The sequence below is a fragment of the Trachypithecus francoisi genome, unplaced genomic scaffold (assembly GCF_009764315.1).
Source record: "Trachypithecus francoisi isolate TF-2019V2 unplaced genomic scaffold, Tfra_2.0 Lachesis_group6, whole genome shotgun sequence".
Classification (NCBI taxonomy): Eukaryota; Metazoa; Chordata; class Mammalia; order Primates; family Cercopithecidae; genus Trachypithecus; species Trachypithecus francoisi.
Genome location: NW_022681471.1, coordinates 25,377,778 through 25,391,959, shown reverse-complemented (window position 1 = coordinate 25,391,959; position 14,182 = coordinate 25,377,778). Strand labels below are relative to the sequence as shown.

Here is a 14,182-nt window from a genome sequence, read left to right as displayed (position 1 = left end):
ATGCATGCACTGAAACTAAGCAAACTGTGGAAGAATTGGTACCGTATAGGCACATTTTTAGAGAAATTAAATAGCGAAAAAGTCAGACAGAAATTATCATGTATTTAATTTCCATAAAGTTACACTAAGTGTGCCTGTGTCTCCTGACTACACTTCCACCTCTTCCACCTCAGCCACCCCGAGAAAGTAAGACCAACCTTTCCTCTTGAGCCTACTCAACCTGAAGACAAGGACAAAAACTTTTATTTATTTATTTATTTATTTATTTATGAGATGGAGTCTCGCTCCCATTGCACAGGCTGGAGTGCAGTGGCGCGATCTCGGCTCACTGCAACCTCCACCTCCTGGGTTCAAGTGATTCTCTTTCCTCAGCCTCCTGGGTAGCTGGAATTATAGGCACGCACCACCATGCCCAGTTAATTTTTATATTTTTAGTAGAGATGGTGTTTCGCCATGTTGGCCAGGCTGGTCTCGAACTCCTGACCTCAGATGATCCACCTGCCTTGGCCTCCCAAAGTGCTAGGATTACAGGCATGAGCCACTGCGCCTGGCCAAAGACTTTTATGATCCACTTAATAGCAAATACATTTTTTTTTTTTTTTTGAGACGGAGTCTGGCTCTGTTGCCCAGGCTGGAGTGCAGTGGCCGGATCTCAGCTCACTGCAAGCTCTGCCTCCCGGGTTTACGCCATTCTCCTGCCTCAGCCTCCTGAGTAGCTGGGACTACAGGCGCCCGCCACCTCGCCCGGCTAGCTTTTTGTATTTTTAGTAGAGACGGGGTTTCAATGTGTTAGCCAGGATGGTCTCGATCTCCTGACCTCGTGATCCACCCATCTCGGCCTCCCAAAGTGCTGGGATTACAGGCTTGAGCCACCGCGCCCAGCCACAAATACATTTTTTATCATGATTTTCTTCATAACATTTTCTTTTCTCCAACTTCCTTTGTTGTAAGAATACAGTATATAATACATTTAACATACAAAATATTTGTTAATCGAATGAGTTATCTGTAAGGCTTCTGGTCAACAGTAGGTTATTAGTGATTATGTTTTTGAAGAGTCTAAAGTTATATGGAGATTTTCAACTGCACAGGGAGCGCCTCTAGCCCCCACATTGTTCAAGGGTCAACTATATTTTCTTCATATATGTGTGTGTGTGTGTGTGTGTGTGTGTATATATATATTTCATTGAAATTTCAGTGAAGACTTTTGAAGACTATATAGACCTTTTATCAGCTTCATGACCCAGAATGTCTTTCTCAAAGACCTGGGAGCCATTTCTTTAAAATGTAAACATCAAGTGAGGTAGCACCCCACCTCCCAGTTTTTGTGGGAGTGTAGAAATCTAACTTTGGTGGGCACCTTGCTCCAAATTGCAAAGCTATTTCCTTTCATAAAGATACGATTTTTTTTTCCTCTAGATAAAGCCAATTAACTAGCACCTCAATTACTGGTAAAGTTTGGGTGAAATATGTGTGACAACAATACTGCCAAATCTTCTTACTTGAGGACTAGTCATTATTTATTTACTTGAAAACATGTAAATAATGGATTGTATCTGCTTGGCTGTGTTAGGGGGTGAGATTCCTTTCTGTTTTTGCAGTCTCTTAGTGAGTTACGTGGAATGTGCATCATGCTCTGGTTTAATGCTGACTCAGTAATAAAACATTCTTTCTCTGCTACCATTGTGGAGAGGAATTCTGGGTTAGGAGAAGATTTTGTGTTTAATTATATTTCCCCAACAATTTTGGTGACGAGAACATGGAATATATGGTAGCTCCTGACATGAGCAGAAAACTGACAGTCTGTAACTATAAAACAATCAGGTAGGAGACCCAGAATTATAAAAAGTCTTCCTTCTAGTGCTCTCTTTTTTGGGATTACTACCTAGACAATCCAACCTGTCCAAATTCAATATGTTACTATTAAATAAACATGGGTAATGTAGACTCTAAAATTCAATCAGGGTCATCATATGGTTGAAAAATATGGGAAGATAGGAATGTTGCCTTCAAGTCTCTCTCTTAAATAGTTAATATCTCTCTGTCACATTTGTGATGGTTATGCACATGAGAATCCAGTTATGTAGTGGTGGGAGGATGGTTCTTTTGATTTGGATAGATTAACACATCCTTGGAGGGGTTTCATCCTGAATGAATGAGTTCCTGGTATTTATGGGATATTGTTCTAAGAGTAGTGTTAAAAATGATTTAGGGCTGGTCAAAGTATAGTGCTGTTTACAACTAATTGATCACAACTGATTATAGATTTCTTGGTGTCTTCTCCACTCCCACTGTTTTACTTGACTAGCCTTAAAAAAGATTCAGATAGGCCGGGCATGGTGCCTCACGCCTGTAATCCCAGCACTTTGTGAGGCCCAGGCAGGCAGATCACCTGAGGGCAGGAGTTCAAGACCAGCCTGACCAACATGGAGAAACCTTGTCTCTACTAAAAATACAAAATTAACCAGGCATGGTAGTGCATGCCTGTAGCTTGTGGTGAGCCGAGATGGCGCCGTTGCACTCCAGCCTAGGCAACAAGAGTGAAACTCTGTCCAAAAAAAAAAGGATTCAGATAGCCAGATGAAAAGAAAAAAGAGGGGAAATGCAAAAATTAAAGGCACTTTCTTTTTCATGGAGACCTCCTCCTCCTTTCTCTGCTGTCCCTGCTCCCTCTGCTTCCCCTGCATGTCCTTATCCTTCTTTGCTTCTAACTGACTGTAGTGGCTCCCAGGCAAGGGGGAGGTGATGATCTTTTAGAGAATAGATTTCCCTGTAAAGGGAGATGAAGGTACAACCTTCTACAACTACCTGCTCTATTTGAGGATACAAGTTTGTGTGCCTGGTGGCCTAGCCTTGAGTCTACTTTATGTTTTAGACCAGATTCCACCTCCAGGAGGTCTTATCTACATACCACACAACACACAATTAGAAATGTAGAAATAATAAAGAGACATTATTATGGGATGATTGAGAACTTGGATAAAAGACTGTGCTGTGGTTTGAATGTGTCCTCTAAATTTCATGTGTTGGAAACTTAATCCCCAAATTCGTATTTGATAGTATTTGGAGGTGGGGCCTTTGGGAGGCAGTTAGGATTAGATAATTTCATTAGAGTAGGGCCCCCATGATGGTACTGGTGGCTTTATAAGAAGAGGAAGAGAGACTTTAGCTGGCATGCTGTTACTCTCTTGCCATGTGATACCTTCCAGCACGTTATGTCACAGCAAGAAGGCCCTCACTAGATGCTGGCTCCTTGATATTGTACTTCCCAGCCTCCAGAATCATGAGGTAAATAAACCTCTGTTCTTTATAGATTACTCAGTCTGTGGTATTCAATTATAGCAACAAAAAATTGGCTAAGACAGACTGTGTTCCCATATGAGGCAACAGAATGGAGAGTAGCTGCACTTGTCACTTGGAAAAAGACAGGCAACTAAGGTATTAAACTTATGAATGTCAAAACTGGAACTGAAGTGTTGTATAATTTACATTTTTATTGTCTCAATGTGAGGAAAACCAGACCTTCCTATTTGGATAGCCAGCAAAGCTGATGCCGTTGAGTAGCTACCCAGGACTCTTGGGTGGTTCAGATCCTTTTCTTACTCATGTAAAGGCTTCTCTTCCCTGTGCCCCAGAAATATGCAGTACTATGCAGCATGTTTTCAGTTTACAGCCCCATGTGTGGAGATGTGCACCGGCTACTGCATGGAATTTTGCAACAAGCAGACTTTGATCCTTTGATGGAGCAAGGATGTTGGTGCCCAGAAGATTACCACATCAGGGGTATGGTGGCCAAGAGAAGTTGACTATCCACCACCATCCCCCACAAATATGGATAATCTGAGGATAGAGGTTCCTTGAAACTTTCATGTAAAGAGGAACTGGACGATATTGCAGCTGTTCACTCATACGACAGGTGAGTACCTCATTGATTTCCATCAGTGACTTGTTCAGGCATTCTAAAAAATTGTTGGCATGGATCCAAGGTCATATTAAAATTGCCCTCTGGCTCTAACCACCTTTATTTTAGCTCTCTCATTGACTATCCAAACCCAAATTAAGGAAAAGGTAGTAGGATGGCAAAGGCAAACTATTACTCAAATCTTAGCAGCAGCTACTCAGTTTTGGGATAATCTAAGAATAAAAAAAGAAAAGAAGTGATTAAAGTTTGCTTTGTTCTCTGCTTAGTTAGAACTCTTTACTGAAGGGAATAACCCCACAATGACCAATCCAGAAAGGGAAGAAAGAAAGATGGGAGGCTATATGTTGTTATTGCAAGAAGCCAGGGTGTTGGAAGAGGGATTGCAGAAGGACACTCTGGATGATGCAGAAACTGCAAAGATAAGAGAATTAGGAGAGCCTAGAACAAAACTTTCAGCAAGGAAATACTTGGCAGATGGTTCAAAATTGACAATTGAGGGAATCCCAAAGGTTAGAACTAATGGACTGTAATGTGTCAATAACTTTTCCCATCTGGTGACAGGTTAATACAGGTTACAAATATTTTGGGTCAGCCTTCTACTTGTCCCCTTTCCTCTATCATTCCCATAGAGATAGGTCCTTTGACTAAGGAACATGTGTTCTTCATTTCTCCTGAATCTCCTATAAACCTACTGGTGAGAGACCTGCTGTGCAACTTAATAGCTACTGGATTCTGTACTGTGGATGAAGTGTCTGTGGAGCCTTTTGGGAAGAGGCACCTGATGTGGATACTATATACTTCTGAAAGAAAAGAGGTATGGCAAAGAGTGGCAGTCTCATACTGTGCTGGAAAAGTCCCCACAAGCTGAAACAAGTCACTTAAATGCGAAGTAAAAAACTATAAATCTTTTAGAATAAAACACAGGAGAAAATCTTCATGACCTTGGGTTAGGCAAAGATTCTTAGATACAACACCAAAAGCATGACCTATAATAGAAAAAATAAATAAACTGAACTTCATAAAAAATGAAGATGAAAAAAAATTGCATTTCAAAATATTCCATTGAAGAAATGAGAAGACAAGCCACAGACTGGGAGAAAAATTTTGCAAATCATATATCTGATAAAGGACTTGTATCCAGAATGCATTAAGAACTCTGACAACTCAATCATAATAATGATAATAATGATCAGACAACTGAATTTAAAAGTAAGCAAAAGACTTGAAGGAGTATTTAATCAAAGGGAATGACAATATTGGATTAATCTGAGCTATAAAAAGTAGCTTACCAAAAAGATGAGCCATGGCTATGTGTCAACAGTATCCTTTGTTGAGAGCTCAATTAAACATAATAAAACCAGTTATAAAAGAATTAGAAAAACATGTAATCCCCATGCTTTGGAAGGCCAAGTTAGGAGGATCAGTTGAGGTTAGGAGTTTGAGACCAGTCTGGGCAACATAGTGAGACCTCGTCTCTACAAAAAATAAAAATAAAAAAAATTAGCCGGGCGTGATGGCAGGTGCCTGTGGTCCTAGCTACTTGGGAGGCTGAGATGGGAGGATCACCTGAACCTTGGAGTCTGAGGTTACAGTGAGCCATGATCACACCACTGCACTCAAGCCTGGGTAACAGAGTGAGACCCTGTCTCAAACAAACAAACAAACAAAAAGGATAATTTAAAAGGGGTACTTACCCTGTAGTAATCCCACATTTCTGGTAAAGAAGAAAGGTAAATTTGATAAAGGTGGGTAAGCTCTATATAGATTTGTACTGATTTTAGAGAAGTAAATTAATTTGTTGTCCCATTAACACCTGTAGTTACTAATCTTCATCTATTCTGATGTCAGTATCGTCTGAAAAAAATATTTTTGTTTTTCTATGCTCTGCCCTCCCTTCCTCTCTCTCTCTCCCTCCCTCCCTCTCTCCCTCCCTCCCTCATTTCCTTCCTCCCTTCCTCCCTTCTTTCCTTCCTTCCCTCCTTCCCTTCTTCCCTTTTTTCCTTCCTTCTTTTGTTCCTTCCCCCTCTTTCTTTTCTTGTAAGTGGACAAGTCTAAATTCTTATTTGCTCATAAAGGAGTCTGATGCTTATGGCAGACAATTCCTCAAGGGTTTTGAGACTCCCCTACTGTTTTATCTAGTCGTTTACAGAAACACTTAGAGAAATTTGTTTCACCAGAAGGATCTATAATTTTTCAAAATAGAGATGATTTTGCTGGTAGCTTCAGAAACTAAGGAGCAATGCAAAATGAACACTTTGACTTCGTTACAATTCTTTGCTTCACAAGGGCATAAGGCCTCACTAGATAATTGCAACATTGCTTTTCTGAGTAAATTATTTAAGGCATCTGTGTTCAGCTGTGGGCCTTAGAGTGGTACAATCTAAGAGTCATCTCATTTTGCAGATCTAACAGCCTAATGTAGTGCTGTGGTTGGAATGTTTATGTCTCATTCTCTCCCTAATTCGTATGTTGAACCCTAATCTCCAATGTGATGGTATTAGAAATAGGGCCTTAGGAGGTGATTAGGGTGTTGCCCTAATGAATGGGATGAATGCCATTATAAAAAAAGGCCTCAGAGAGCTTCCTGGCTCCTTCGATCATGTGAGGATGCAACCAGAAGGCACCATGTATGAGGAAGTGAATCCTTACTGAATTTACCAGCATCTTGATCTTGTACTTTCTAGCCTCCCAAAATGTGATTAATAAATGCCTATTGTTTGTAAGCTACCCAGTTTATGGTATTTTGTTATAACAGCCCAAATGGACTTAGACACAGTTTTGGTACTAATATGGTATTAAAGAGAGTAGATTCCAGGTTTTGCAGAGTGGGCAAAACCTCTGAGGGAGCAACTACATGATAATCCTTCAGATCTTCTGGTTTGGTCCCTAGAATCTGAAGAGGCTTTTGAACAGCAGAAATTGGTGATAGCCTCTCTGTTAGCTTTGAAATGTCCAAAGTTTGAAAAATCTGGCCTGATTTATGTATATTCCTGTTCAAAATGATATAATAATGTTTATCAATTGGTAATATAGTATGGCTAAAAGTGACCCACTTAAAAAGCTTCCTAGCTGCAGTGACTTATCACATGGCTTCGGAAGCTTATGCTTTATCTGCAATTAAGTCTGCATAAGCAGATGAGTTAATACCAGTTAGTAGAACTGCAATTCTTAGTTCTGGAGTAAAAATAAACATAAAAATATATACATAATAAATATATGTTTGGTGTCTGTCATGCAACAGATAACATTTTTTAAATAGAGGATTTTTGACTTCAATAACAACTAAAAAAATCACATGGGGCCGGGCGCAGTGGCTCATGCCTGTAATCCCAGCTCTCAGGGAGGCAGAGGCGGGAGGATAGCTTGAGCCCAGGAGTTCGAGACCTGCCTGGGTAATACAGCGAGACCCCGTTCTCCACAAAAAGGAAAAAAAAAAAAAAATACAAAAAAAAAATCACATGGAAAATTGATAGCTGATTTGTTAGGGACTTCACACCTGCTTTCTCAGGTACCAGTAATTCATTTTGCTGATAGAGCTGTAAAAGCTGCTTTTATTTATTTTTGATTTTTATGTTTTAGATAAAGTCTCTCTGTGTCACCCAGGCTGGAGTACAATGGCACGATCTTGGCTCACTGCAACTTCCACCTCCAGGGTTCAAGCGACTCTCCTGCCTCAGCCTTCCAAGTAGCTGGGACTACAGGCATGTGCCATCACACCCAGCTAATTTTTATATTTTTGGTAGAGACAGGGCTTCGCCATGTTGGCCAGGCTGGTCTTGAACTCCTGACCTCAGGTGATCTGCCTGCCTTGGCCTCCCAAAGTGCTGAGATTATAGGTGTGAGCCACTGCGCCCTGCCAAAAGCTGCTTGTAAAACATGGCTGGCTCCAAACTTAGAAGCTCTATTTTTAATACGACAAGAAGTTTTTGTTCATTTTTTAAAATGTGCTTCACAAAAAGAAATGAGCAAATGAATTGAAAAAGGAGCTAAAAGAAATTTGATTGGACTGTGGGAATTACCTAACAGTAATTCCTATACTTCAGCCCCAATTTGCTTGGTTAGTGGTGTTGTGTCATCGACACAATGATGTGAACAAAAGAGGAATTTTAAAGGCATTAGACCCCTACTAGGCCTACCAAAAAGATACAGTTGTTCACAACATATTAAAGAGATTTGCTATGTAATGTATACTATTGATATGCTGTTCTTTACGGGCACTCCAAATATAAGCACAGGAAGTTCTCTGTAACCAGCTTTACCAGGAACGTGGTGGCAGTTAGATTTCACAGAACTAATGCTTATAAAAGGAAAGAGAGATTGTCTAGTTGTGGTATGTATGACATTTGGATGGCCTGAAATCTTTCTGTCTTCAAAAGCTGATCTTCAGTTAAGCAAGATGAATAAACTCTAAAGATCTACTGTACAACATTATGCCTATAGCTAGTAATACTATATTGTACTCTCAAAAATTTGTTAAGAGGGTAGATCTCTTGTTAAGTGTTCTTACCACAATCAAATAAAATTTAAAAAGCTGATGTTTGGAACAGGAAACCAAACACCGCATGTTCTCACTCATACGTGGGAGTTGAACAATGAGAACACATGGACATAGGGAGGGGAGCATCACACAGTGGGGTCTGTTAGGAGATGGGGGAGCAAGGGGAAGGAGAGCATTAGGACAAATACCTAGTGTATGCAGGGCTTAAAACCTAGATGATGGGTTGATAGATGCAGCAAACCACCACAGCACATGTATGCCTATGTAACAAACCTGCACGTTCTGCACATGTATCTCAGAACTTAAAATAAAAATAAAAAAGTGATGTTCAGGCAGTGGTAAAGTTTCTCTTCAAACTCACAATTCCCACTTCTGGGATACCAGAGCACATTGACTAGGACAGAGGAAGTCATTTTACTTCTACTGTTGCCCAGGAATGATGCCAAATGGGTGCAGATTCCTATAAACCTCAGTCCTTTGGACAAGTAGAGTGAATGAATCAAACTCTAAAATTAAACTACTTGGCCAAGATTTAGTAATCTAACATGTTAAAATGGCTTAGAGCTTTGCCACTAGCCTTATCAAAAATTAGAGTGACCCCTGCAAGTAAGCATAGTATCTCTCCCTTTGAACTTACGGTTGGCAGGCCTATGAACTTGGGTCTGAGACCATGTTCTGTTCCCAATTTAACTGAATCCTCTCATAATAATGTTCAATAGTTAAAAGGCCTCTTTTCCCTAGAAACCCTGAGACTTAAAGTCATAAGGACTTGCTTGAGTCAGTCTGCCACCCTTATAGAATAGTAGACTTCATCCACATAAAGGTATTTCAAAGGAAAGACAGGTTGTCACACCATTGGGAGAGACCCTTTCAGGTGCTGCTGATCACTCATACTGCTATCAAAGTGAAGGAGAACCATAGCTGGATTCATGTTTTCTATGTGAAGCCAGCACCGCAGGAAGACTAGATAGTTGTTCCCACAAGAACTTTGCTAGAGTAATGGATATTGGTACTGAACTCAACTGAAAAGAGGTATTCTTTATTTTTAAAAAAAATTTTTCATACACGGTATCACTCTGTCCCCCAGGCTGGAGTGCTGGAGTGCCATGGTGTGATCTTGGTCACTGCAACCTCTGCCTCCCAGATTCTAATGATTCTCTTGCCTCAAAAAGATGTATTCTAAAAAATTGATTGCTATTCTCATAGTACTACTCAGGCAGAGGTTATTTGAATCACCACAATAAAGAATCACATTTATTGGAAAGCAAACATTATTATTACACCAATTTTCTGCACTCCCAGTAATGGTTCCTCCAACTACATATTTCTAATGAGCTCTAAACTGTACTCCCATTGTGGATATGCTCTGGATTATTGGCCGAGTACAAGTGAGATCATCCTCATTAGTAATTTTTGATAATAACAAAGTTAAAGTAATTAGTATGCATCCAGGTACTCAAGTTCTAACTTTAACACAAAAATGTTTTATTAACTGGCTTGATTGAAAGAATGACATAAAAAAGAAAAATATCTGATTAACAGATGAACAGAAATCTGGCACCTACAGATTACTAGCAACCACAAAAGACAGGTAGAGTGTCACTACTAACATTGGGAGGCAGATTTTCTCCACTATGGGTGGATAAACAAAGGTGGATGCCTGTTATTTATAGAGATTTAGCTGACTGTTATATAACTATTTAGACCAATGGAAAAAATGGCCCATAGGATGGATTTTTCCTTAAGGCTAAAACAGTAAAGTTGGCTGGACATGGTGGCTCACACCTGTAATGCCAGCCCTTTAGGAGGCCAGGGCAGGCGGATCGCTTGAGCCCAGGAGTTTAAGACCGACCTGGGCAACACAGCCAGGCCTCATGGCCTACAAAAATATAAGAATTGGCTGGGTGTTGTGGTGTGTGCCTATAGTCCCAGCTACTTGGGAGGTTGAGGTGGGGGAATTGCTTGAACCCAGGAGTTTGAGGTTTCAGTGAGCTATGATCATGCCACTGCACTCCAGCCTGGGCAACAGAGTGAGACCTTGTCTCAAAAAACAAAACAAACAAACAAAAACAAAAAAAGAAAACACGAACAAAAAACCAAAAACCAAACACAAAGCAAATTAAAGTTGTGCACATTAAACACTAGAAGTTCAATCCGTACTCTCAAATCAGTGTCTTGTAAGACTTTTAACTAGATGATGGCCATGGATTTCTTTCTACTTCTCATCTTAAAACAAAGTTATTTAGGAAGATGGAGCAATCACTGAACGGCCTAAATTACCATGTAAATGTGATGTTACTCATGTAATTGATGGAAACTCAGGAGAAATTTATTAGGGCATCAAAGAAAAACTCTTAATTAAAAACTGAAATTAGCATGGTTCTGAGTTAAGCTACTCTATAGGCTTGGATTGGGCAAGACTTCATGAGGAACTACAAAATATTGCTCCATAGTTAATCATTTGAAAGTGCAAGCTATAAAGAAATCACAACAATTTGTAAAATTAATGTATGAATGAAACATTTTTTCGTTGCTAATTAAGACTTCGGGCTTCTGCCATCTTTTCAGCCTCAGCTGGATAGGCACAGAGACACTTCTGAAAGGAACATAATGGTTGGCTGCCCAAGGACAGCCCCAAGTCCAGTTCAAATTGGCATTAGTTGGTGATGGTGGTACTGGAAAAACTGCATTCATGAAATGTCATTTGACCAGTGAATTTGAGAAGTGTGTAGCCACCTGAGGTGTTGAGGTTTATCACCTTGTGTTCCACACCAACAGAGGATCTATTAAGTTCACTGTATGAGATACAGCTGGCCAGGAGAAATTTGGTATACTGAGAAATGGCTATTATATTCAAGCCCAGTGTGCCATTATAACGTTTGAGGTAACATCCTGAGTTATTTATAAGAATGTGCCTAACTGGCATAGAGATCTGCTATGAATATGTGAAAACATCTCATGTTGTATGGCAACAAAATGGATATTAAAGATGGGAAACTGAAGGAAACATCTATTGTCTTCTACTGAAAAAAGAATCTTCAGTATTATGACATTTCTGCCATAAATGCCAAAAAGTAACTACAACTTTGAAAAGCCCTTCCTCTGTCTTGCTAGACAGCTCATTGGAGACCCTACCTTGGAATTTGTTGCCATGCGTGCTTGTGCCTCACCAGAGGTTGTCATGGACCCAACTTTGGCAGTGTAGTATGAGCATACTCTAAATCAGAGGTTGCTTAGACAACTGCTCCCCTAGATGAGGATGATGACCTGTGAGAATGAAGCTGGAGCCCAGTGTCAAAAGTCTAGTTTTATAAGCAGCTGTTCTGTGATGTCAAGTGGTACACTGTGTGTGCCACTTTATTATCTAGCTAAGGGCAACATGTGCTCCATCTGTGGGATGCTGAAGGAGATGAATGGGCTTTGGAGTGAATGTGACAGTTTAAAAAATACCTTCATTGTTTGGACCTGCATATTTAGCTGTTTGGGAATGCAATTGATTTCTTCTTGAGTTTCAAATGTAAGACTGCTACTGTCACATGACAATATTCAGTTGTGCCTAACTGGCATAGAGATTTGGTATGAGTATGTGAAACATCCTTATGTTGTTCAGTGGGGAAATTTTGTTTGTTACTGTGATTGCCATTCCTTTTTGTTTAGAATCATAATAAAAGTGTATTTCAAATATCTTTAAAAAATCTAATTTAACTATTCAGCATTAGTATAATATATTCAAAGGTTTTTTCCCCAAGGCAGATAAAAATTTCTAAAAATTTCACTTTCTACAAATTTAGTAATTCTGATGTTCTATCATGCTTCTAATAATTGTTTTGCTTTGTGTTTTACTACAGATTTGCTGATTTTAGATGGCTACAACTGCCCAGAGAAAGGGAAAAAAAAACAATAAAGATAACTAAAAAAACTTTCACGTTACTATTTTATAGTAATACAGGCAGGAGATTGTAAGGACAGATACAAATTAACAATAAGAGGCTTAGTTACCCCAGTTGAAAATAAGGCATGAGATTTCTCTCCCCTCCTTTTTTCCAGAACATTTATTTGAGAAAACTTACAATTGTAAGTACTTTCTCCTCTCTTTTAAATATGCATAAATCCTTTTGCAGACTAAATAGGTCTTTTGCCATCTTTGTGACCCACAAATATCTTTCTCAAGAATGGACCTGAGAGTCATCTCTTTGAAATGTAAACATCAAGGGAGAAAGCACCCTCATTTCCCAGTTCCTGTGGAAGGGTAGCAGCCTAACTTTGGTCGCCATCTTACTCCAAGTGTCAGAATCACTTCCTGTCATAAAGATATGAGAATTTTATTTTTCCCCTGGATAAAGCCAATTAGCTAACACAATGGTAATGGTAACCTGGTGTCTTAGTCTGTTTGTGCTATTATAATGAAATACCACAGACTAGGTAATTTATAAACAGCAGAGATTTATTTCTCATGGTTCCGGAATCTGGAAAGTCCAAGATAAAGGAATGGACAGATTTGGTGTCTGGTTGTTACTGGAAATGAGTCCTGATCCAGACCCCAAGAGAGGGTTCTTGAATCTTGTGCGAGAAAGAATTCGAGGCAAGTCCATAGAGCAAAGTGAAAGCAAGTTTATGAAGAAAGTAAAGGAATAAAAGAATGGCTACTCCATAGGCAGGGCAGCCCTGAGGGCACTGCCCATTTTTATGGTTATTTCTTGATTATATGCTAAACAAGGGGTAAATTATTCGTGCCTCCCCTTTTTAGACCATAGAGGATAACTTCCTGATGTTGCTTTGGCATTTGTAAACTGTCATGGTGTTGGTGGGTGTGTAGCAGTGAGGATGGTCAGTTTCATTGCCATCTTGGTTGTGGTGGGTTTTAGCCAGCTTCTTTACTGCAAACTGTTTTATCGGGAAGATCTTTATGACCTGTATCTTCTGCCAACCTCTTATCTCATCCTGTGGCTAAGAATGCCTTAACCTCTTGGGAATGCAGCCCAGTAGGTCTCAGCCTTATTTTACCCAGCTCCTATTCAAGATGGAGTTGCTCTGGTTCAAACGCCTCTGACATGGGTGAGGGCTTGATCTCTGCTTCCTTGTTGCTGCATCCTCTGTCTTAATTAGCCCAGAAAGATCCATGTTGGACTTCTACAGAACTTTAAGATAATACCTGTGTGTGTGTTTTTTAAGTCACTAAGATTGTAGCAGTTTGTTACTGCATCAATAGAAAACTAATAGAACAAGGTATTTCCCAACAACTGAGTGCAATTCTATGGAGAAGGTTGCAGTTATAAGCTGTTAGCAGCAGCACTCCCAGGAACTGGAGGGTGGGTGCACTCGTCATTAAAGGGTTGGCAGTGTCCACTTTAGTAAATCTGCCTAATTCTGGGATGCACTTTAAGGAAGGCTACTGTTTATGATTTTGGTTGCTTTTTTGTTGGTTTGTTTTGATTCTTTTTAGAGAGCTTTTCCTTACCTCGGGGTAAAAAACATATTCTCTTACATGTTCCTTAAATACATTTTTAGTTGGGTTTTACACATATAAAGATTTAATCCATCCCTTCCAAAATTTGTGTACGTGTGTGGTAGGAAGTAGAAATTTACCTTTTTCCAGATGATAGCAAATTATCTCAATTTCATTTATCGAGGAATCAGTCTTCTTTCCCTATTGATTTGAAATATTATGTCTATCATAAACCAAATCCACAAATACACAGGTTAGTTTCTGGGCACTAGTGATTTGCTCATCTAATCACAAATCAGCACCACACTTATTTAAT

General features: G+C 39.6%; 1 pseudogene; it reads left to right on the top strand.

Annotated features, from left to right (window-relative positions):
• Nucleotides 1-11,031: 11,031 nt before the first annotated feature.
• On the top strand, nt 11,032-13,134 carry LOC117078465 (annotated as a pseudogene).
• Nucleotides 13,135-14,182: the final 1,048 nt, after the last annotated feature.